At 49.9% G+C, this 24570-nt stretch overlaps 1 long non-coding RNA gene across 2 annotated transcripts; it reads right to left on the bottom strand.

Annotated features, from left to right (window-relative positions):
- Positions 1-843: 843 nt before the first annotated feature.
- Positions 844-24570, bottom strand: LOC107401205 (uncharacterized). 2 transcript variants are annotated; one of them, XR_013051654.1, is made up of 9 exons: positions 24433-24570; positions 21914-21999; positions 11448-11528; positions 7037-8435; positions 6207-6619; positions 5528-5671; positions 4176-4281; positions 2519-2945; positions 844-2086 (listed from the first exon to the last, which is right to left on the bottom strand). It is a non-coding gene; the product is annotated as an uncharacterized LOC107401205 (long non-coding RNA). The 2 variants fall into 2 exon arrangements; XR_001577939.3 differs by lacking the exon at positions 11448-11528.

The raw sequence follows: 24570 nt of genomic DNA, 5'->3' as shown, positions 1-24570 counted from the left end.
TAGGTATCTCCTCATCATTTCTACCATATCCTCCCCACTCTGGGTCTTCTCACCGGTTCAAAGGTCTTGGATCCCAGGAAGGGCTTTTCAGCATGGATCTAACCCATTTTCTCCGTTTTCTTTTGGCCTCCAAGCCAAAGGCATGCACGCCAACATCTCTATCTCATCCTCTAAACTACCTAATTTACCTGCCAGAGCAGAGGCTCCCATTGAAAGGCTCCCATTTCCCTTCTCACTCGAATTTCTCCTTCACATACACAAGCTGCTGTTTTGCTGCCACTTTGGCCTCAGCTGCATTTCTTACTACACACAGCAGTGACCGGGCAATCTCAACCCTTGCATGCTACTCTCAAGTGTCTCAAATTTTTCCCTAAGCCTTTAACTGTTTTTAGGGCATCTCCACAGTCACGTCATAGAACTCACTCCTCAAGCAGGCATGCCACATCACACCACACAGGCAAAAACGGCCATCCTCAGTCTACCTCCTCAGACACTCCAACCTGCAGTGGCTCGGCCTGGTTGCATGCCTCACTACCTATAGCAAGAACCATGCAACTGCTGCCTCTGCAAAAGATACGCCGCCCCACATCGTCTGAGAAAGGGCTGCTGTATCAGAACTCCCTCTCGGATGCTCCAACTGCAGGTGCTCAGCCTCCGTTGCAGGCTCCCGGAGCACTATTCATGTCGTGATCCTCTCCAACTCTGATCCTGTCACATCCCTGTTAGAGTGCAAAACATTGTATGACTGACTTTTCCCAGGGAGACACAACACAAACACGTTTGTTCACCCTCGAAAGGAAGCACACGAGAGACCAAATTAATGAATACACAACTACACCAATGTTCTAGTTGGTGAGACAATGAGGTTTTATTGGGGTTACGACCGGGAATATTGATGAGATGTTCTGCACAAGGTACAGCAATGACTCTAGCAATTTCTATCACCGGAAAGCCCACCCAAACTTGGGTGACAGTCCACAGAGGCTGCAGACCTGGGGCTCCCTGCAGTCCAAACCCCTTCTTCTCTGCATTTGCACCACTCAGAGTCTCTTCCTTAAGCAATTTGGAGGGAAAATCCATACAATGCCTTCTTCCTCCAAGGAGACAAGTATGCCAGTCAGCCTTCCTTCGATGTACAAACCCTGAGGTATTCAACTTACAACCATGGAAGAGTGATTTGGGCCCCGGTTTCTGAAGGTTTCTGTCCGTGGTCCAGTCTCCAGCCTGTCTAGGACTCCACAGCACCCTGCACACCATACCTAGCAGCATGGGTCTAATGAACTGGCACCTCTCATTTGCACTTCCAAAGGTACAAGAAAGGTTGATGTGCTGTGGCCCAAGCTACAGCCGCTCCTTAGATTATGGTCTGACTACATCGGAGACACTGTGGGATAGATGACTCCGAACTGTGTGCATGAGGCAGCAGTATAGAGAGGGGAACCCTGTGGCTCACAGGATTCCTGGAGGAGACCCACACAAGACCTAGACAGTTCATTCCATGTTTCTACTTCATTGTCTTCATTCCTTAGGACAAAGGGTCGTTGGTTTTCTGGTTTTTGTTTGTGTTTTCTGGGAAAGTTTTACTAAGCAAATGGGATCTAACTAAAAAAAAAAAAAAAAAAAAAAAAAAAAAAAAAAAAACGCAAAGATGATAAGCTGCAAACCTCACAATGAGAGGAGCTCAGAGTTTGGCATGTCTAATGATACTACTGTTTCCCGTTTGGTTTGCAGGCATTCCAGGGCGGGAAGAAACTTGAGACCTGATGGAACGTACCCCAACGGAGGGTGTCCTGTAGCAGCAGAAAGGAGCCTGGGGAATGTGTGAGGGCAGTTAGTGCCACCTGGACACCTCTGTGCTCTGCAAGTGGGGAGACAGATCCCTGCAGAGAAAAGCGAAGCAGTACATGGAAACAGCCATGCACTGTCACACTCATGCAGTGCAGTTGACCATTCCCTGGAGATGGGGGTTCCGTTGTGAGCTGCGAGCTGAGCACTATCCCTGATGCCAGGCCCTCTTCTTGTGGGATGACAACAAAGGGTAACAGCAGTCCTCACAAAAGGAGGTTTCAGAACTGTGTCACTACCCCTGCAGAAAGAATGGAGAGAAATGGGGAGACCGAGTCTGAAGGCTAGAAGGGACACAAATTCTGTATACCTTTTCCTGACACTCTTCCCGACATGTCTTAACAGCATTTTGCTCCTAGCTTTAGTGAGTGATGAGGACACAGCTCACCAGTGGCTCTGATTCCCTGTGAGTCTTGTGCTCAGAGGGACTGCATGAACCCACGTACCCAAAGGAGTGCTGTCAGCCACCAAGTGGGGCAGCCACTTTCCCGGGGGGCTCTTCATCAACATCACTTAAATAGTGCTCCGTGGCCAGGAATGTACTTCCCTCCTTCACCAAGCATACTTATGAATGGGCTGCTCATCTGTGAATAGGTTTAAGCTCTCTACGTAAAATCCCTATGCTCTCTTTTAGAGGACATCAACTTCCAAATGACCCCCATGAACTCCTTACCTGCTGCAAGTATTCAATCTTTCCGTCTCTGTGTGTACCACCATCTGCCTGATTTGTCTTGGCACTCATGGACATGAGAGCCCTTGGAGTTCATTTACAGTGTCTTCTAAACCATCCGGGTAGTCACCAATAGCATGCATCAGCTACTGTGCTCTGTGTTTAGTTAAAACTTGTGATCTCAAATGCAGCCTGACTGAGCTGTGGCTCCTTCAGGGCAGACCAAGTCCTGAGAAGGCCAACGAGAGATTGTCCATATGGATGTTCTCAAGTTCCTCATATTCCCATTAGCAGTGTCCTGGGACAGGAGGGAGGGAGACACCGCCCTTCCCCGGGTGATCTGTCCAGAGGGCAGGCACAGTTATACATTGACTTTGTGGGGCTCAGCAGAGGACACATTCTCAAACCCTTTCGAGGTTGTCTGGAGAAGCTGTATGTGGGAGAAGAGACAAGGGTGACCTTTCTGCTCCGTGGAAATGCAAGCAGAGCTGAAGGAGAGGTTTTCAACAGTCAGACCCCATGTGATGCTGCCCAAGGGGATCCTGTTGCAAGATCTCAGATCTTATCAAGGAGGGGAGAGGCCACAGTAACTGGTGTCTGGGAGAGAAACTGTTTTGTCCCCCCCACCACGCGTCCCTGTCTTGTAGGCCCCTGTGGGGCTGGGTCATGTTCCAGAGCCCTCAGGAAACCAAATATCAAGTCTCCACAGCGAGGGAACCTAGATGGCCCTGTGCAACCAGTGCTGGACAGTGCCGGCTACCAGGTCAAGACAGTCCTGGCTACAGGTTCCAAGGTTTGGGCAATTGGCTGTGAAAGAGGAAGAACATTCTGGACAAATGGATAGCCTGGTACAAAGTCCCTTGTTCCCCAGGACCGAGTCTGCAGCCTCTGCAGAGAACAGTGAGTTCATTTTCACTGGTGTCAGAGACTAAAGAGAGGCAGGTACAAAGCCTGACTCCTTCCTTGTAACCTCCCCTGGGGAGGGACACCAAGCAGGGCCTCTGACTCCCGGTTGAGCTTGGCCTGGCTGGCCCTCATCTTTCCCCTTGCAGCAAACTCTGGGTCAGATGGTCAGAAACGGCTCCCCACCGACATGTCACCCTGGGGCCTCCGTCCTCCCACTCTCCATCTCCCCTCCACTTGTCCAGCCGAGACAGAGTGAAGAGAGCTTCAATGGTGGACACACCAGTAGAGCCAGCAGAGCCGAGACCAGAAAGGAAGGCCATGGTGGATCTCTAGAGCTGAGATGTGAACCCCCAACCCAGTCTGGGGCCACAAAGGACATCATGGCTAGGGCCACATGCCTGGCTCAGAGATTACACAGTGACTGACCAAATTTGTTCTTTCCCCCAAGAACAAGCTATGCGATGCTTCTGAGGAGGTCCACGATGTCTCCTCCACCCGGAGGTGGAAGGTGATTCTGCCACTCCCTTCAGTATGAACCAGTGCTCCACAATGTTCTGGATAGTGAAGTTCAGAGTGAAGACCTGCTGCCTAGCACAGCAGACCACACCTGCAGTCTGCGGGCTACACTGAACAGCGAGTGTGAGCAACCTGATACCCAGGAGCTGCTAGTGACCACATTGGCTCCAACTGGCAGGGCGAGGAAGGACAGACAAGCAATGAGTGGGTGCCCAACGTGTGGGGCGTCATTCCTCACCTAATTCTCTGCTCTCAGGTAGCAAGCCAAAAGTCTGTCTGGAGAATGGGCAGAAAGTTTAAGGCCGCCTGGACACCTCTGTCCTCTGTAACAAGGAAAGGCGATCCTTGCAGAGAAAGAAAGAAAGAATTCAGGGAATCAGCTGACTGTCTTCACACTTGAGAACTGCATTTGGCCCAGACCTAAAGAAGGCTCCATCCATCCTGAGACTTGTGGCCATGGGCTGGGTGCCACCCACTGAACAAGGGACCCTTCCCACAGGACCAGCACAAAGGGTAACAACAGCCATTGAAATAACAGTTTTCAATGACATGCCAATGTCCTGTAAGAATGGGTGGGCGGAGTGTGCAGACCAAGTAAGGAGGCCAGAGGGACATGAACTCAAATTCTATGTTCTTTTGCAGTGAATGGTTCCTGATGTTCCTTGACTACAGGGAAGCATGTCCATGGTCATGACATAACAAAGCATGCCAGCCCCCTGGAGAGCACGTCCGTAAAGCCCAAAGAATAACCCTCTCTCCCATCCAGGACCCGCATTCCCCTCACTCATTCCTAAGAGGGCCACAGAACCCACCCCGCTTCCCTGCCCTGGCTTCATTAATCCAAAGAAGCAGCAAAGGTCTGCCCCAGTGAACACCCACACACCCAAAACCTGCTCTGACCCCACAAGCAAGATGCTCAGTGTCACTGGCCACGTGTCCCATGTGGGGCCATATGGGAATCACATGGTGGTCAGGTCCTAGAGCGTGATGCCATGCAGTGGCTGGCAGATGATAGCATGGCCTTCATGCCGTGCTAGTGAGAAGATGATTTGGCCACTCTCAATGTGACCCAGTGTTCCACCGTGATCAGGAGACCTTCTGCCTAGCCAAACAGATCACACCTAGCCACGCCTCAGCAGTTTCTCAGTCATCGCAGGTTCCTCAGAAAAGAAACCCAGTGACATCTTTCCCTCTGCTGTGGGGAGGATGAGATCAGCCACCTGATCCCCCCTTCTCTTCACTTGGGCAGATGTTAAGACAGGACGAGGCTTCAGAAACATCTTCTACCAGAAGCAGACACACAGCAGAATTAACATGATGTTCAGTGGCGTGATCCCCACAGATTAACTCCCCTGCTGACTCTGGTAGCCGATTCCTACCTGGAAGGTGCCCAGGAGAACACTACAGACACCCCACCCAACACCTCACCCAGCAGGGATCTTTGCAGCATCAATGGCTGACATCAGCAGCTACGTAGGGGATCAAGATTTCCTTTTAAGCCCGATCCCTGAGACACTGGGCACAAAGTAGTCTCACAGCTGCCAGGCTTGTGGAAGCAATGCTGGGTCCCAGGTCTGAATATCTTCTTACCCTGCCTAGGTGTCACAGAAAAAAAACTCAAAAGCCTAGTCAAAATGACGGTCAAGAAATCTCTCAGCGGGATAGGAAAACTTCTACCAGTTTCTGGAATCCTGGGATGGGGAACCAACACCTTTGGTGCTTAGAGGATGGAAACTGTGAAGAAAGCAAAGACACAAATGTTACCAGGTCATCCCAAGGTTGGGTCAAGCACAAGGAGGAGGAGGCATCAGTGAAGGATGAGTTTTCCCTTCTCGGCAGCCCCACCCTGCCTCAGCACCCCAGGACGGGAGCAGCTTTGCAAGGCAACATCCTACTAATGCACCTGGCACATGCTGCAACCCACCAGGAAGAAACCCTCCTTTCCTCATGGGTGCCTATGGAGGGCATGAAGGTCATAACACTTGCAGGAACCCCCGCAGGCACCCATGCCCTGCACCCCCAACTCTCCTCTTCAAGAGAAGTTTGCTCCTGCTTGTCCGTGGCCCCTGTCCCCATCCAAAACACTCATCCCTTTCCTCCCACCTGCCCGACTAGAATTTCCTCTGAACAGACAGTCCCCCCTTTTCCTTTACTGTGCTTCACGCCCTTTCCGCCTCTGGTCTTCCCTTTCTGTCTTCCCGGTGTCCCGTTTTCCCCTCTCTCCCCTTCTCTCTGCCCTTACAGCCAGTCATCACCCTGCTAGGCTTACACAGTTTCTGCAGCAGTTGGTGATAATGTTGGTGAGGATGAGGGATCAAGCTGATGAAGGTCCTTGAGTCCAGTGGGGCACTCAGTTCTCTCACTGTGGGTGTTCCATCCCATCTATACTGGAGGAATGTAGCTTCATAAGGTGGAAGCCATGTGGACCATGTCCTTCTCCGGACAACAGTATTGGAGACCCAGTGAACTAAAGGAGGCAGGAGCTGTTAGCTCAGACCCGGCAGCTAGGGGAGGGGTGGAGGAGCTTGTGCCTGATTCCCAGGGAAGTCTGTCTGGCAACAGGCATTTGAGCATACAGTCTCCTGGAGTTCTGGCTTGGCTCCTTCCTGTAGCTCTCAGTCCATACCAGGCTGACCCCAGCCCTGTGGTTTGATGACCACAGACCTGGGGTTGTTTCTACTCCTTGAAAGAAGACACAAGAAAAGGACTCTGTTAGTGAAATTGGCACAGACAGGACTTTGTACTGAGCTACCTTGCTCTGCCATAGGCCTCCACCTGACTCCTCACTCCTGAACCTGTGCCCCATTCCACCAAGCCCTCCGCCCTCCCTCCTTCCTCCTTCCTTAGCCCCAACCACATCCTCTGCTGTCTGCTGCTGGGTCAGCTTCCCCAGAATCCACACAAGGAGGATGCAGGAAGAAAGAAAGCTCCTTCTAAGGGTCACAGACATCATAGGATCTGTGCACCTCGGCATGAGTGCAGCCTGCCAGTGGGATGGGGCATTTAGAAAGCAAAGATCAAACACACAAGTGAATGTTGGTGGCCATGCCTATGCTGCGTTTCCTGCCCGACCCCATTCTTCTGGTTGTTGTCTCTTACCTGGGAAATGCACGGTTTTCCTCCAAGGTAGGGAGGCAACAACATGGAGTATGAAGCAAGTGAACAATGTGCCTCCTCTCCTCCTTTCATCCCTTCGTCTAGTAGTGCTGGAGGCTGTGGGTGCAACTGGGGCTGGTGGTCGCTGATGATAGGACCCAGTGATGGTTCCTTGGGGGACCTGCCCCTGTCGTTCTCATCTTTGGTTTCCCCATCCTGGGGAGGCTCCATGGAGGCTATATCATCAGGCGATGTTTCACTGAATCTCAAGTCAATACTGATCTCCATAGCACTGCGGATGCTACTGGCATCCACAGCAATATCTTGTGGGGCTGGATTAGAAGGACAGCGGCATAATAGGTCAGGTAAGCTAGACCTCGAGCATCCCTTGCCCCTTCCTTTTTCATCCACCTCTTGCAGTTGGCTCTTCCGAGATGAGATGAAATTAAGAGGGAGGAGGAGGGGAGAGGACCTGTAGGGCCCATGTTTGAATGGCACTTCACAAACTTTCCTGTTTGATGAAAACGTGCCCATGGCTTAATCAGTATTTCAGTAGAGTGCCTGCTGCTGAGACTTCATTAGGCTTTCTCTTTCCTACATGTTCCACGATTTCTTGGACTTTGTAGCTCACCGTGCCCATGGCTTCCACAATCTTGGTGATTCGAATTATTGGGATGATTTCTGTGAGGGGCTGGTGACAAAGCTTCATCACGGAGACATAGCCTTAGGTGCTCCATGAGTTGGTCTATGGTTATCCTGTCCCCAGAACTTACAACAGGCAAATAGGATATAAAGATTTGCCAGTTTTTCACATGCTTGGTGGCCTTGAGTGCCTGTGATCAGCTGGTGCAGATCTGAAGGGTTTGGTGCCTTGTATAATGTGAACCCAGTGACCATAGTGTAAATCAGTATGCCAAGGCTTCATGTGTTGGTGGGAAGTCTGTGATACCCCAGGCCCTCCAATATCTCTGGTGCTAAATAAGAATGTATGCAACAGACTTCTTTTAACATCTTGCCAGTGGTGACTTTCATGGCTCCTTCAAGCCCAAAGGTCATCATTTGAACACTGACTTCATGCCCCATCTATGGGTTCCAGCAAAGATCTCACCTTTCTGGGAGGTCTGCTGTGGCTTCAAGCATCTCTAGGTTTCTCAGCAGTATTTAATGCTAGGATGGCTCTGGCCCCAGGGAGTCCTTTTCTGTGCCTTCCTCCCAGCAGACAAACATGTCATCAGTCAGCCTTCCATCGTGTTAGCAAACCTCCAGACTCAGCTTATTGGCAGAGAAGGTTTATTTGGGCTCAGAGCTTTGGAGGCGTCAGTTCATGCATCATTCTTCTCATCGCTCGGGGTCTGGAGTGGCACATTATGGCCAGAGCATACAGCAAAAGAAAGCCACTCAGCTTCACAACCAGGAAGCAAAAGAGGTGGGGGGGGGAGAGGGAGAGAGAGAGAGAGAGAGAGAGAGAGAGAGAGAGAGAGAGAATGTGAAACATTGGGATTCCACAGTTCTCTTCCAGAGAACTCCCTCAATGACTCAATGACCCAAAAACCTTTCATTGGATCCCCAACTCCCAAAGGCTCCCCCACCTCCAAACAGCATCAAATTACTGACCAGACTTCCAATACTTGGGCTAGATGAGACATTCTACATCTAAGCAGTAGCAGTGAGTCATGGGAGGATGGATGAGATGCCCAGAATTCCCTTCTCCCTGTGCCCTGAGCTGTTATAACTCTCAGGCATCCCGACAGCAGAGGTGACAGCCGTGTAGATCTGCCAAGGGGGTGTGGTGCTCACTGGCACTATCTCCAGGAGGCAGGTAGGCTCTTGACCTGCTCCTCTCTTAATTCTTTACCCACAGAATCCTCTGCAGCTGCCTTTGTAAAAGCCGGAGCACATCCCTCTAGGCCTCTGTCTTTTGTGAGACAGATTGTGTTTTCTGGCCATTTCTTCTTCCCTTCAGAGCACTTGATTTGCCCCAAATAGGAAAGCTGAGGTTGATTCTGCTTTAGACAAATGGAGAATCAGTTCCATGTGTACATTGCCATGTTCAAAGGAGCGACAACCAGAGATGTGGTACTAAAACTTCCATCAGCAATGAAAACGGGTCAGCTGAGGGTTCTCCTGGCTCATACACAGTGCCGATTCCTGCTTGATATGGCTTTCCGCTGGAGAGCATGAGCTGCTGAGTCAGAGACAGTAGTCTGTGTGTGGTTCCCAATGCCTGGGGGTGGAGAAAATGCCTGTTTCTTAAACTCTCTATTCCCAGGACACACGTTGCTTCAGGCCCCACTGAGTCCAGTAGGGACAGCTGGCGCCATAGTGTTGGGCCATTCCACGGGGCCAGAAAGCATGAATTAAGGAAACAGAACACTTGCATTGGCCTAAGGACAATCCTAGGGGCCATCTCCATTCTAGTTCACCCCCTGCATGGAATGGAGATACTTAACAGCACTCTCAGCCCCTCTAAAGACAAGCATACGGAAGAGACAGTCGTGGAGTCAAAACATTGCACAATGGGCTTGGAACATCCACATGTACACGTAGCTGTGTTGGATTACTTTCATGATCAAAGAGAACTGACTGGGTGAGCCCGCTTGAGAAGTGACCTGACGCCATGGGAACACAAGTTCAAGTGAAACTCGGCAAGCAGGCTGCAGAAGAGCGGGGCCGCAGTTCTAGTCCTGCCTGGCTGCTCTGGTACAGTGTGCGCTAAGCGCGGCCTCTCAGCTCCTGGTTTTCCCAGTGTCTGGTCGTCCTGGCCTTGCGGCACCCACTGTGACTGTCAGCTCCCCTCAAGTGGGCTCCCGCTGCTCATGGCTCTGACACTCGAGTTCTGAGCCAGCCCCCATTTCCCAGGGACAGATCTCATATCCACAAGTGGTACTCATCAGACTCTTGCCAGCTGCCCAGGCAGCTGACAAAGCAGAGTGGTCCCTGTCTTGTCTCCAGTGTCCTTGACCTTCTCCAGAAAGGACAAGACAGGAAGTAGAGGCTCCATCCACACAGTTATGTGGAGGAAGACTGCTCCTTTGCACTGGAAGCTGACCTGCACCATGGAGCTTCTCTCTGGCCAGGCTTCCCACTCGTGTACACTTCATCTAAAAGCCCTTGTCTCTTGGACCCTGTCACTAATTGTCACTAATTTGCTATTCTGGGCAGCTGCCAATCCCCAGGGAACATGGCTTTTCACCAGGCAGGATCCCATGAAACCCAAATATATGTTAGTAAGTGATGGAGAAGTTGTTCAATTGCTCCATTTGGAATCTGACCCTCATAGAGCCCTAAGGGAGAATGAGGGCCTTTGCTGTCCAGTGGAATATTGTGTTCAGAACAGTAACCGAGGCCAATGCGAGTGGAGGCTCTGGACTTCTTGAGGAGGAATGTCTCTGCTGTAGGGAAAACACACTGGCCCAGGTTTCAGATTTGTGGGTCCCCAAATGCTGCCATGAATATGGTAACAGACCCTTGATATCGAGTTTGGAGCACTGCACTGCCAAGCCACCCCACGGGGCAAGCCCGAGACAGCATATGCAAAGCTACATTCCTCCATGCTGTGACAAAATGCCTGAGGCTCACAGTTGGAGGGGATATGGGCCACTGTTGTGGGGAAGTCACGTGGGAGGGAGGGAGGAAAGACACATAGTAGGGGTGGGGCGGGAAGCCAGCAGGTCACACTGTGAAGAGAAGAGCCTTTACAGGAAGTGGTGCCGGGTCATAAAAGCTCAAAAGCCTGCTTCTGGTGACTCATTTCCTCAAGCCAGGATCCACTTCCTAAAGGCTCCATAACCCACCAAGTAGCACCCCCACACGAGGACCAGATGTTCAAACTCATGAACCTGGGGGACAGTTCAGACTCGAGCCACCCCAGCGTCATCTCCCTGGCTTTGCTCCTCCACTTTAGATGCAGTTTAGCTCTCCACTCGGGGCGCTCAAGGCTCCCTACACCACAGCTGGGCCACTAGAGCAGAAGACCAGGGAGGAGATTTGCAGCCGTGGTAGCACACTGTAACATTTGCCAAGTAGAGCCAAGGAGCCTCCTGGGAGGGAACACCCTTCCCCCAGTGCCTCCTGCTGGAAGCAAGTTCTGTGGAGGGGAACACACTGTGCAGGGTCCTGCCTGCAGGCCAGTCACATCCTCCTGGGCGTCTCACGTCTCCACCCATCAACCTTTCCCCAAGGATGATTCATCCTGTGCTTAGTCCAAGAAACCAGACACACAAGAGTGCAGAAGGGGCTCTGTGGACCCACTGCTTGCCGGGTGTGGGGGGGGGCAGGGGGGAGCATCCAGAGCTTCACCTGCACACTAGGAGCTTGCAGTGTGGAGCAGAAATGGCATTCACTCACTAGTTTGACAGGAAAAGCAGAAGGGAAAGTTCCCCTCAGAGGCCGGTTTGACAAACATCCCTCATACCTGCTGCTTATCTGCAGCCAGAAAGCAAGCTGCCAGCTCAGAAGAGAATGCTGCATGAGTGCCGGTCATTTTCTATTCTCACTGCAGTAAGAAGAGGAGGAGGAGTACCGTAAGTGCCTTTAGGCAGCACATGCATGCTGGCTCAGCCCACTCCTGTTCTGAGGACAGTTTGGTCAGAGCACAAGTCCCTGGGCTCTGTCAGTACCACTTCACTAGGAGTAGGCACCGTCTTCCTCTCAGAGGTGTTTGTTGCGCTCTGCCAAGCCTGAGAGGAAAAGGAATGTTCTACTGTGGGCTCCAACTTCCTTTCCTCTCTCTGAAGCCCTGTGAAGTGTGTGTGTGTGTGTGTGTGTGTGTGTTTGTGTGTGTGTGTGTACATGTGCTTGCAGATGTGTGTGCGTGTATGAATGCATGCAAAGCATGGGTACGTATGCATGTGTATCCACGTACATACACTTGCATACGATCATGTTTGTGAGTACAGGTGTGCAAGTGCCATGAGACGTGTGGACATCAGAGGACAACCTCAGTTGTTGTTAGTCCTCACCTTCCACACTTTGTTTGAGGCGGGGTCTCTTGTATGCACACACACACACACCACTGTACACACCAGGCTAGCTGATCCATTATTTCCTCAAGGACTGATGTTCTTCAGTTTGTGACAAGGTTCTGTCTCCACCACCTGAAAACACCACTGCAGCATGGGCTGACAGGGCATCAGTTGCCCCCCTCGTGGTCACAGAGCCAACAAAAAGCCTCAGCCCACTGCCTCTGGCCAGCATCACAAGAAAGGGTCATACAGAATATCTATATCTCTGAAAACATAAAAATTAAAAACCTGAGATATGGTTTCTCCTGGTTACCTATCGCTTTTTACACCATCTTGAAGTCAAATGAAAATATTAACTTTCAGAAACCACCATACGCCAGGAAACATGGGCATTAATTGGTCCCTTCCAGGTGATAGCACCTTGCTGTGGTGTGTGGGAATAGAACAGGGCAAAGGGCAGATATTCTGGAAGGGGAAAGATAGTACTAAGAACATTCATATGTGAGATCAGAGAGAATAAACATTTCAGGAGAGGCAATGAGGAGAGAAATTTAGCTAGAAAGATATTTACTAGGGATGACCAAAAGGCTGAGGCAAAAGCAGCTCTAGGAGGGTTTCTGGGTTCCTGTATGCAAAACTAGACACACATAACACTACTCACTCAGGAGAGAATATTGATGAAAGAGAGGCCAAGGGGACAGATCATGACTTGGCTTCCAGAAATGACAGGGGTCTTCAAAATAGCTAAGGTGTGACTCTAAGCCAGTCAGCCATGAGCTATACAAATGTGAAGCTCTGAAGATTATTCCAGTATGATTATAGAAATATGTGTATATTTTGCAAATCAGTGGTGTGTGGAGCCGAAAGAACACAATCATATCTACCCATAACCAAAACTTCAACCTGAATTGAGGTCAACAAAGAAAGAACTCACTATCTCACAAAACAAGAAACATGGCCTTAGAGCCATTACAGGGTGATTCATCTCGCTATGACACAGACAACCCACGCTTCTTGGGAAACACCCCCAACATCTTGACTAAATTTGTGGGGTGCTAAGGTAGTGAGTTCTACAGTAGTCTAGGAGCCCTGTCTCCAGTCAAAATCAATAAAAGCAGGTCAGAAGTCCCTAAGGTCTCTCTTATCAAAAGAGGAACAAAGCCCAGAAAAGCCACTCAGCAGAGGAAGTTGGAGCCCATGCAGGGATGTTAACATTTGACTGACTGGTTTGTACCCACTAGGGCTGGCTGCCAAGCCACGTGAAAGGATGGACCAACCTGGAGCCTTGACAAAGAAGAATAAGGAAGTGACTGTAAAGGAAATTGCTTCATTTCAGGTGAAAATTCAGTGGTAAGAAAAGAGAAGGCCCCAGCTAATGGAGGTCTTGCAGGTCGAACCTGCCAGGGGACTGAGGTGTGGCCAAAGCATGGGAGGAACCAGGAGCTGAGGGCAGATCGGGCTTCACCTGCTGTTCTCATCTGCACAGAACTCCGCAGAGCGTTCATGCAGAGCATAGAGGCCATTAGTCACCTGAAGCACGGGTGTTTTAGTGGCACAGTGCCAGCAGAAGCTAGATTACAGTGATGGCAGAGTGACAGGGAGGTAAAACACTGGAGACAAGTGTAGGCAGTCCCTGTGGGAAACCCTGCACCTACAGAGCGAAGGACGGGCAGGAGCTGCAGACTTTGATATTTCTGCTATATTTTAAGTTTGTAAGAGAGACTTACCGTATTTCACAAATTACTGCAGAAACCTAGTACAAAGAGGGAGAGAACTAAACAGGAAGGAAAAGAGATGGTGGATGGGCTGGAAGTCTTCTCGTCCTGCAAAGATGTTTGCAAAGAGTGTTTGGGAGAGAGTTCCAGGAGCCAGCTTTGGGTAGGAAGAACTATCTCTTCATTCAGCAGGCAGTCAAGAGTGAAGGGCAGGCCCTGCAAGGCTGTGAGGGTTCATACTGTCAAGCTGACAGGATCCAGAGTCTTCTAGGAGACAAGCCTCTCTCTGGGCATACCTGTGAGGGAGCTTCAAGATTGAGTTCAGGTAAGAGGATTTGCCCTAAAGGAAGGCAGCCCCATTCAGTAGGCTGGCATCACACAATGCGTGAAAAGGACCAGAATTTCTCTCCCCTCTCCTTCTCTCCTCTCCTCCTCTCCTCTCCTCCTCTCCCCCATCACCTCTGTCTCAATACTGATGGTGGATGCCATGTGACCTCACATTGCATCACCTCACACTCCTGCCACCATGCCTTCCTCACCATAATAAACTGGACCCTCAAACTGTGAGCCAAAACACTCCCTTCCTTTAAGTTGCTTTTTTCGGGGATTTGGTGCAGTGAGGAGACATGTAATTAATTTAACAAGTGTGAAGAAATGAACGTCTTCAGGGGATGAGTGACTCCCGGGCAGTGGCTTGTTCTCACCACAAGGGCTGTTCTGCACCTGGTCCACCTCTCAGTGGCTTAAGGTGTTCAGCTGGAACTGAACAGTCTCAGTTTACTGCTGGAGTTCCCATCATCTGTCACCCCAGTTCCCACAGAGACTCCTGAGCCACCTGGGACAGATGCATTCAGAATCAGCATCGGGAGCAGGAAAAGCACGCATATCACAGAGCTGGCTTAGGGAACGAACGTGGTGTACCTCCGCAGCGGGGAGGGCTCCCTGACACTCATCCTGAGGGTAACCGACCAGAGGCAGCTAGGTCCAAGCCCACAGGGCCTACCAAGAGAGACAATGGGTTTAAAAAGCACTTGACCCTCAGGATGGTCAGACAGGTATTTCTCAGGAAATGACAAGAGCAGGGAAATCTTGAGCCTCCAAGCTCTTAAATGATCTCAGGTTAGACCAATCAAGTTCAAGACCACTCTGTGACCAAGACTGAACCTCCCTTCCTGGATCCACTCCCCTCACACCATGGTCACCTTTGTCCAGTTCCACATACCAGGAGCCCTCACTAAGCCTGGATGGAGAAGGCAAATTTTTGAGGCCTGGGCAGACTCCACAAAGAGTGAGAGTTCAAAGGGACGTTTTCTCTAGTTGCTGAGTTCCCAGGGAGAGAAAGCTAAGTCCTCTGGCAGCTTCAAATTCCAAACTCCTGAGAGGGTTCAAAGATTCCTGGAAGGACACAAAGTCACTTAAAGAGAAAGAGATAAAACAGGGGGCCCCTCAAGTGGAATATTGGTTCAGTCTCTCGAATAACAAGTGAAAAAAACTAAAACTAAAAACCACCTCGCTCAGATAGTTTTACCCGTAATTTCCAGAAAACATCTAAGGAAGACAGAATGTTCATTTCCCACACCCCGCTCCAGAAAACAAGAGCCATGGGATACATGGATAGGACAAGAAGGCAGAGCTTTCATGACTGGGATTAGGGCCTCTGTAGGAGATCTCAAATCAGTAGGCCTGGTGGTGTGGGGTGCAATCCCAGCATGAGGGAGGCTCAGACAGGAAGATCAGAGGTTCAAGACAAGCCTGGGCTATACAGCAAGACTCAGAAACATGAGACCTTTCTGCCCTTGTAGCATACACGTGAGAAGGTGTGCCCACCATCAGCTTCATCTTTGACTTTCTGTTTGCAGAACTGTGAGAAATACGGGCTGGGGAGACAAGTCACTCAGTGAAGTGCCTACCGGACAAGCATGAGGAACCTGCATTCAGTCTCCAGAGCCTGCATTAAAAGTCAGGCATGGAGGCAGAGGCTTGTAATCCCTGTGTTGGGGAGGTGGAATCAGGCAGGGAGCTAACCAGTGAACTCCAGGTTCAGTGAGAGACCTGACCCCAAAACCAAAGCAAGCAAACAACAAAGAAAATCAGAGGTGCAGGGCTCCTGGGAAAAGGACCTGAGGTTGCTTTCTGACTTCCACATCCATGTTCACACATGTGCATGCACATCTGCTCCATGCATAGGATATCAGGAACACAAGTATACACACACGAAATCATGAAAAATAAATAAGTATGATTTTCATGTCTAGAAGCCATCATGTGGTGTTTTGTTATAGTACTATAAATGAACTGAGGCAGTTGTCCTGGCACAAGCTGGTACAGAAACATGTCTGTGCAGAGGCTACAAGAGGCTGAACATCGGCACAGGCACTGGCAGACTGCCCCACCCTGCCTGGGTGCTAGGGATCGTACATGCTTCTTCCCCAGAGTCTCAGCCCTCCCACTCCCTAAGCAGACCAACATTCACAGTCCCTAACCAGCTCTAATTAGTAGCTCTTGATCCTGGAGACACTAAGCTATAGAAAAATGGCTGGTGCCCTGGCTATTTCTGAGTGCTCTATCCCAGAAACTTCACCAGTGAGCTGTGTGTCGGCTAGGTCCCATAAATAATGGGTGTGGGAGCTGTGGGGCTAAGACAAGCTAGGCCACAAACATCAGTTCCCCAGGGAACCAGCTGCAGTGCTGGAAGCAACACCCTGAATTCTCTGAGCCCCTGTCCCCTATATATAACAAGAGGAGGTCATTGACCTTGTCTAGTGTGCTGACAATTAAATGAAGCTAACTGAGGGAGCATGTGCCCAAGTTCCCTGACAGCACAGAACCACAAGGGTCCTCCTCCTCTTCCTCCTCCTCTTCCTCCTCCTCCATGCCTAGATGTGTGACTTCTATGGCTCTGAGAGACTTGGACCCACAATCAGAGGTGCTCAGACCGTTCCTCACTGGTGATCTCGGCCCTCACAAGGTGACCCCAATAAGGGCCAATGTACTGAAAGTCCTACTGTAGGCTGTCTAGAGACCACTCTTTGCAGTGATGGGCAGAGAGGTGGGACACAGTGGCTGACATCTGTAACTGACGGAGGTGAGGATGAGAGACACTACTGTAAAATTGTTGGGACTCAAAGTAGAGCCAAAGCCAGGAAGTGTGGAGGTGGTGAGCAGCCAGGAGGGGTGGAGGAGGTGAGCAGCCGGGAGGGGTGGAGGAGGTGAGCAGCCGGGAGGGGTGGAGGAGGTGAGCAGCCGGGAGGGGTGGAGGAGGTGAGCAGCCAGGAGGGGTGGAGGAGGTGAGCAGCCAGGAGGGGTGGAGGAGGTGAGCAGCCAGGAGGGGTGGAGGAGGTGAGCAGCCAGGAGGAGTGGGGGAGGTGAGCAGCCGGGAAGGGTGGAGGAGGTGAGCAGCCAGGAGGGGTGGAGGAGGTGAGCAGCCAGGAGGGGGGAGGAGGTGAGCAGCCAGGAGGAGTGGGGGAGGTGAGCAGCCAGGAGGGGTGGAAGAGGTGAGCAGCCAGGAGGGGTGGAGGAGGTGAGCAGCCAGGAGGGGTGGAGGAGGTGAGCAGCCAGGAGGGGTGGAGGAGGTGAGCAGCCAGGAGGGGTGGAAGAGGTGAGCAGCCAGGAGGGGTGGAGGAGGTGAGCAGCCAGGAGGGGTGGAAGAGGTGAGCAGCCAGGAGGGGGGAGGAGGTGAGCAGCCCGGAGGGGTGGAGGAGGTGAGCAGCTGGGACAGGTGGAAGAGGTGAGCAGCCAGGAGGTGGAAGAGGTGAGCATCCAAGAGGGGTGGAGGAGGTAAGAAGCCAGGAGGTGGAAGAGGTGAGATCACACACACACACACACACACACACACACACACACACACACACACACACACGTACCTGATACTAACAGCTGTCACAAAAGTCTCTACCAGAGCCACAACCAGTGAATGTTGTCTCCTTGAGGTGAAGTGCTGTTTTTTGTTGGTTTATCAACTGCATCTAAATCTACTGATATTTTAACAACCATCTGTGTCCCTGCTACCCCACCCAACACCCCAGCCCCTGCAGTCAATGCCACACTGCTCAGACCACAGCCTGGTGTACCACTACCACCAAGTGTAGTTTTTAACTATGTCTCTGCGGTTCTATTTACCAATAAAGACTTGGGAATCCAATGTTGGGGTGAAAACCTACTAGCTCAGAGGGGCTGAGAAGCAACAAGCTGACCTTCCTTTCTGGCCAGAGACCCAGGAAGAAAGTGTCTCTCCAACTGTCCCAAACCAAAAGACTGCAAAAAAATGGGATTTTTCTTAGTGAAATTAGACTCAGCCATGCCCTCAGCTGTGGTTAGGGCAGGTCACCTACCTGCATGGCTGCAAATTCACAGCCTATCTCCACAGCTTCTTCAACTGCTCCAATCTGACCACGTGTTTTTGCACTAAACATTGGTGCCTACACTGTCATTAAATGGAACCAGGAACATTTCTGCTGAAAATGCTCCCCTTACTCCACTCCCCCCCCCTCCCCGCCTCACTGGGTTTGATGAGAGAAAAAGAGGAAGAATTTTCCCAGAGTCCTGTTCTTTTGGAAAGACTGTAACTTGTGTCTCCTTGGTCAGCACTCCAGTTTGAGCTCGTTTGTGAGGCTTGAGCCTGTGACTTCTGGGTCATGAGTTCACAAAGGCTTCCCCTGCAAGCATCCTGTGGACTGTAGAGCAGAGCAGCTCCACAGCTGGCCACCTCTTCTGGAGCCTCCATCCCATGAAGTGGTGTCGCAGGCTCTCAGCTCTGATGTATACAGAGGTGCAAGAGTCACACCAGCTTTCTCTCTCAAGACTATTCTTTGGGCTGTGAACATAAAAGAAGTAAGCTGGGCATTCCAGGGAAGCTCCAACTGTGTATGTGAACAAACATTTTTATTAAAGTACCTTTGAGCTGAGTGTGGTGGCACACACCTGAGATCCCAGCCTTCAAGAGACAGAAGCAGGAGGGTCTTCATGAGTTCAAGATCAGCCAGGGCTACATTGTGAGACTCTGTCCCAAAATAGATAGATAGGTGGGCAGGTAGATAGAAAGATGGATAGATGGATGGATGGATAGATAGATAGATAGATAGATAGATAGATAGATAGATAGATAGATAGATAGATAGACAGACAGACAGACAGACAGACAGACAGACAGACAGACAGACAGACAGACAGATAGATAGATAGATAGATAGATAGATAGATAGATAGATAGATAGACAGACAGACAGACTGGGGAGATGGTTTGGCCAGTACAATGCTTGCTGAACAAGCACAAGGTCACAGATCCTCAGTGCCTATCTAAGCTGAGCATGGCAGTACACATTTGTAGCCCCAGTGTGATGGCAAGTGGAGACAGGAGGATCCCTGGAAATTACTAACCAGCTAATCTAGACACTCTATGAACTTCAACTTTGGTGAAAGACCTTCTCTCCAAAAAAAAAAAAAAAGAAAGAAAGAAAGAAAGAAAGAAAGAAAGAAAGAAAGAAAGAAAGAAAGAAAGAAAGAAAGAAAGAAAGAAGATGAAAAAGGTAAATGATTGAGGAAGGTACTGAGCACTGATCTTTGGTCCTTACAGGAAAATATCCTACTCAGCCACGACAGAAAAGCAGTCACTGTGTCTCCCAGTCAACTGGCATCATCAGGAATGAAGCAACATTGTGGCACAAAATTAAATCCAGAGTGTGCTATCTTTGTGGGAGCTTTGTGGAAACAGGCACTGGACAGAGGGATGGCTAAGAGGGAGGTGGCTCAGCTCCTCCTTCCCCACCCCACTCTGTATCATCTTGGTGGCACCGAAGCCCTGGTGGTGACAATGGCTTTGTTAGGCCCCAACCTGGGAGCAAAACCCACAAGTATAACAAACAACCTGATGAACCCGAAGGCCAGAGCTGAGAGCAACCCTGCGCCTAGCTCCCAAGACAGTCTGTACCAAGAGAAGACGACAACCCTCTGCAGTCTTGCAGTGAAGGCCCCTGAAGCCAGGTCTGTCTCCATGAGTCGGTGATGGCACAAATGGTCGGCATGGTTGAGCCCCCGCAATGTCCCTTTATTGCCTGGATTTGATTTTTTTTTTTGAAACATGGTCTCCTGTAGCCCAGGCTTGTCTCAAACTCACTGTAATAGCTAAGGGTGACCTTGAAATCTTGATCTTAATGCCTTTACTTCTCCAGTGCTGAGACTATTAGTATACGAATTCCACAGAAAAACCCAGTCCAGTTTTGCATTAAAGACCAGCTTTCAGAGCCTTCTAGTCACTGCTGGCCCCTCAGGTGTGTGGTCACTTCCACCTTGGCCTCCCCAGACACGGCTGCATTATCCAGATGGTCTCCCATCTTGGAGCCCCCATGGGAAGAGAAAGTTCCCAACACAAGAGTTACCATAGAGGAGTAACTCTTGATTGTAGGCTCCACCACATAGCACTGAGTGCCGTAGCTGCATGGGGCCTGCTCAGGTCTCTCTTACCTGGAATCTCCAGCGTGGGCCAATCCAATCAAACAGCAGTGACATTCTTTCCCTGTCCACATTTCCCTCACCAAATCACCTTCTCTGTGTGTCACTGGTCTGCATCAGCCCCACCTCCTTAAGAATGCTTGGTGGGGAAGTTGGATATCCTGCAAATGGGGAACCAACATTCCCCACAGAAAGTCTCTCTGGCCCCAACTCCATTGTCTCTGACCTTGGTAGGAGGTCAGGGGATGTCATGACAGAGAACAGCATCACAGGGATCTGGAGAGCTGGTCCAGGAGGACCGGTGGAGACAAGAGAATGGAATGGAGATGGAGAGAGCAAAGAAGCTGTGAAATTTTTCTAGGATCGACCAAGCTATCAACTCTCCCAAGAGCTTGAGTTATAACAGCTGCTGTTAAGTAAGTGTCCTCATGGAGAGTGGAGGCTTTGCTGACACCAGCAGAGAGAAGCTGGCTTCTCTCATCCTGTATGTGCATCCCTGTATGGGACAGCAGAGCTGTCATCTGTCACAGAGACAAGTAGGGTGAGGTGTAAATGTGGGAAGCATCATGTCACAAAGGCCCTTTCAAAGGGACAGTGATGGATGGAGTGGCGCGGCTCCAGGAGCCAGAGACTTCCTTGCAGCATGGACAACAAGCACAGAAAACCCCAAGGCCAGCTCGCCACACGAAAGTCAATACACTCTCCTGCCAGGAAGCCTGCGCTGTGTCTACGCATTCCGAAGCTCGCGCTTCTGCTGTGAAATTATGGTTCTAATTTTAGCTAAGTACAACCACACAGTGAAATCAAAGATCTTTAAGTAGCTTATGCTAAAACTCATGGGCCTGGTGCCCAAACCTTCCCTACATCATAGAGGAAGTCATTGACTACTTTAAAAGATGACTTTCTGGTACTTGCTTCTTTATGGCTACGCAATATACTATTCTGACGCCTTCTGATTAGGGGACGTTTTAGTATAGTTTCTGCTGTGGTAGCCAAGCTGTTCTCTCACATCCCCCCCAGCTCCCTGCACCCTCTTCACACAGAGTCTATATTGGTAAACTGAGGCACAGATTGTTCATGCTGAGCCCAGGGTCCTACTTCCAGCATAACTCCTTTCTCACACAACTTTCACACTGGTTTGTTTTTCCAGGAGTTGAGAGTTGTCTTATATTTTTATTTGTTCAGTTTTCCATGTATTTCCTGCTAAATTTCCAAAAGTTAAGATGGTTGTTAAATGCCTCAAAATTTTTCCAAGTATTCAAATATTTTTATTTTCTGTTGGAGATTTGTGATCCTTCCTCTCCTCACTTGGGTTCGGGGCCCTGCTTCAAGGATCTGATTTTGTAGTTTTCTTCCTTTTTTTTTTGTATAGTACACATTAATTTAAAAGGAAGAGTTCAGGAGAAAAAGAAGAAATACAAACATAGTTTGATGATAGACAGATAGATGGTAGGTAGATTAATCTTGATAGACAGATGATAGGTAGTAGATAGTTAACAGATTATGGAGGAGAGATAATCAATAGGTAAATAGATGGTAGATGATTAATATATAGATAAACAGATGATAGCTAGAAGGTAGATAGTAGGTATTATTTTCATGCTTAAAAATATATTCTCCTTCCCTCTTGACCAATGCTTAGTAATTCTCCTTTACCCTCCTACTTTTCTTTTCCTGTGGGAGCACTGCCATCTGCTTCTACAACCACGTTTTCTAGGTGTCTGGCCCCTGCTTACTCCTCCTCTGCCACATACCTGCCTTGCTTTCTGGTTTGTCCTTCCAAGTCTTAGTTTTCTAAGAGATGCTCCCCAGGCATCTGGTGGTCCTCAGCTGTCCATTCCTAGTTCAAAGAAAGGCATTAAACATTGTTTGGAACCTGAGCAGGTAGATGTCAGGGTAGGGCTTCTGGTGAGGAGGCATCTGATGGCAGCCCTTGGTGGCACTGTCACTGGGGACTGTTATCTTCCAAGTGTCTCCCCAGGAGAATGCAGGGAGCCTGGCTACTGTCTGGATGAAGTGATTACTGTCTGGCCTTCACTGACTATCATCCCCAACACTCTCCCTGCCCTCTGTGAGATCCGCTGTCCCCAACCTAAGGAGAATCTGCTGTCCCACCAGCAGAAAAATGTCCCACCTACATATAGGCTGAGTCGTGCCCTCCACCTCAAATTTCAAATGCTAAAGTCCTAACCTTAATGTGTCAGATGATGGCTATAACTAGAGACTGGGCCACTGCAAGTGCAGTTTGTGAAGGAGTCACCTGGCTGGGCCCCAACTCAATGTGATTCCCGCACTTACAGAAGAGGAAGCTTGAACAGACACATGCCCGAGAACACCGCAGAGAGATTGAAGACCCACTACCGCAGGCCAGAGGCCTAGTAGGTGACTTTCTCTAGTCCTTCAGGAGTTATACTTCATTCTGGCCCATGGAACTGGGTGTTCCTAAATCCCCATGGCTCTGCCAACCTAGTGTGGTGCTTTATGCTAAGCAGTCACAGATTGTACAAGCAGGCGCAAGAACACCAGGTCACAGATCACCTTTCTGCAAGCCTCTGGTGATGGATAGCCACCTCCCAAGGGACAGCAGGACCCCGGTTAATGTCTGCTCAGCTGCCTCACTTACAAAATGTTGAGATCTTTTCTTAGCATGTCTGCACTTCTCTGTGGTTCATAGGTGACTTCAGTGGGGATATTTCATTCAGCTTCCATCACTATGGCAAACGTCTGCAGTGATCAGCCTCTCTATTTTGGCTGACCATTCTAGAGGTTTTATCCATGGTCACTAAGTCCTGTGGCTTTGGGTCTCCAGTGGTACAGTGCACCATGGTGGTAGTCTGCCTCATAGAGAAAGAGGAAGGTCCAGAGTCCTAGCATCCCCCTTAAAGGGCACATGAGCAGGTAACAGCCTTCCTTCCAGTGGATGGTACCGACACTCCCCAGTAAAGCCATGGGCTGGGACCAAACACCATTAAATACATGGGCCTTTGGGGCCATGGAAGCTACAAGGAGCTTGGAGAGAGAGGGGAGGCGCCTAACTGTAGTTCACTGGTCTCTCCCTAACTGGAAGTTCCCTTGGGTCTATGCAAATCAAAACCTCCCTGGTTTAGCTAGACGCCTCCCCTGAGACTATAGCTAGACAGCCGGCAACCTTTGTCCCCCAGACTGTCAAAGATATGAGCATTCAAAATGTCACCTTCCCACAAATAGAAAAGACAGCTAAGATGATAACCAAACATGTGATGTGAGCAACATTTCCTAATAACTAGGATGGTACAATATACCATCCAAATTCCTCAAGTCTCCCCCAACCCCAGGAAGTGGAAGTTGTCTCTGCCCTTCAGGGTGGGCATGAATTACTGCTTCCTTCTGATCAACCCATGAAACAGTTAAAATAATCACCTGTCAGCAGAGAAACTGAGCAGACGCCACTGCACCAAGAAGAGATGGAGGTCAAGACCTCTGAAAGTCAGTTGGGTGTGCCACACAAACTGAGTGTGAAATCAGGAGAGGACTCATGTCTATGTTCCTCTCCCCAAATTCAGAACAGCAACTGAGAAACAGCCCAGCATGCTCAGCTGGAGTGGAATTCCACAGGGCCACAGGCCCGAAGTGCTAAGGTCGTGGAAGAGAAGAAAAAACACAGGACTTCTGCAGACTCGGGGAGACACTGAACTTGTGATGACCTGCCAAGCATGGAAGCCTTTAGGGAAGGAGTGGGAAGACTCAACAGAGCCTCCAATCCTGTCCAGAGGGTTTCCCAAACCAGAAAACACATTTTTGGTTTGGTTTGGTTTTTTTTATGTGTGTGCATGCGTGTGGGGGGCAGAGGACAACGTTGGGTGACATCCACAGAAGTGCTATGGGACAGGATCTCTCACTGGCCTGAAGCTCACCAATTCGGTTAGACTGGCTGGCCGGTGTGTCCCAGGGACTGTCCCTGTGTGTGCCACTGGGATGACATCACCTGGCTTTTCTTGTGTGACACTAGAGACCAAAATCAGATCCTCACCCTCTCCAGGCAAACACTTAAGGAACCGAGTTACTCCTCCAGGCCCTTTTTTTGAAGTTGATATTAGCATACGCTAACTATACATTGTAATATACTATGTAATATACAATGAGATTTTCATACATGTATATGTAGTATTTTGATCATAATTACCCCCCTCTTTCCGTCTCCCACTGATCCCCTCTTCCCAAATAGTCCTCCCTCTACTTCTATGGGGATTTATTTGTTTCTAGTGAACCAAAGAGTTTAATGAGGGTTACTTACAGGAGCGTGGGTGAGAAATTATTTACAGAAACATGGGCAGTTTACTTGGGGGCTACAGCACAGAAGAAAATCTCTCTCTCCCAATGTACAGTAACTGCCACTGTTGAGGAGGGGTTAGGCCTTGTGAGCCCTTCCCCC

Source organism: Peromyscus maniculatus, chromosome 5 (genome assembly GCF_049852395.1).
Source record: "Peromyscus maniculatus bairdii isolate BWxNUB_F1_BW_parent chromosome 5, HU_Pman_BW_mat_3.1, whole genome shotgun sequence".
Lineage (NCBI taxonomy): Eukaryota > Metazoa > Chordata > Mammalia > Rodentia > Cricetidae > Peromyscus > Peromyscus maniculatus.
Note: the sequence above shows the minus strand (reverse complement) of the source record. Positions and strands in the feature narration are given on the sequence as shown.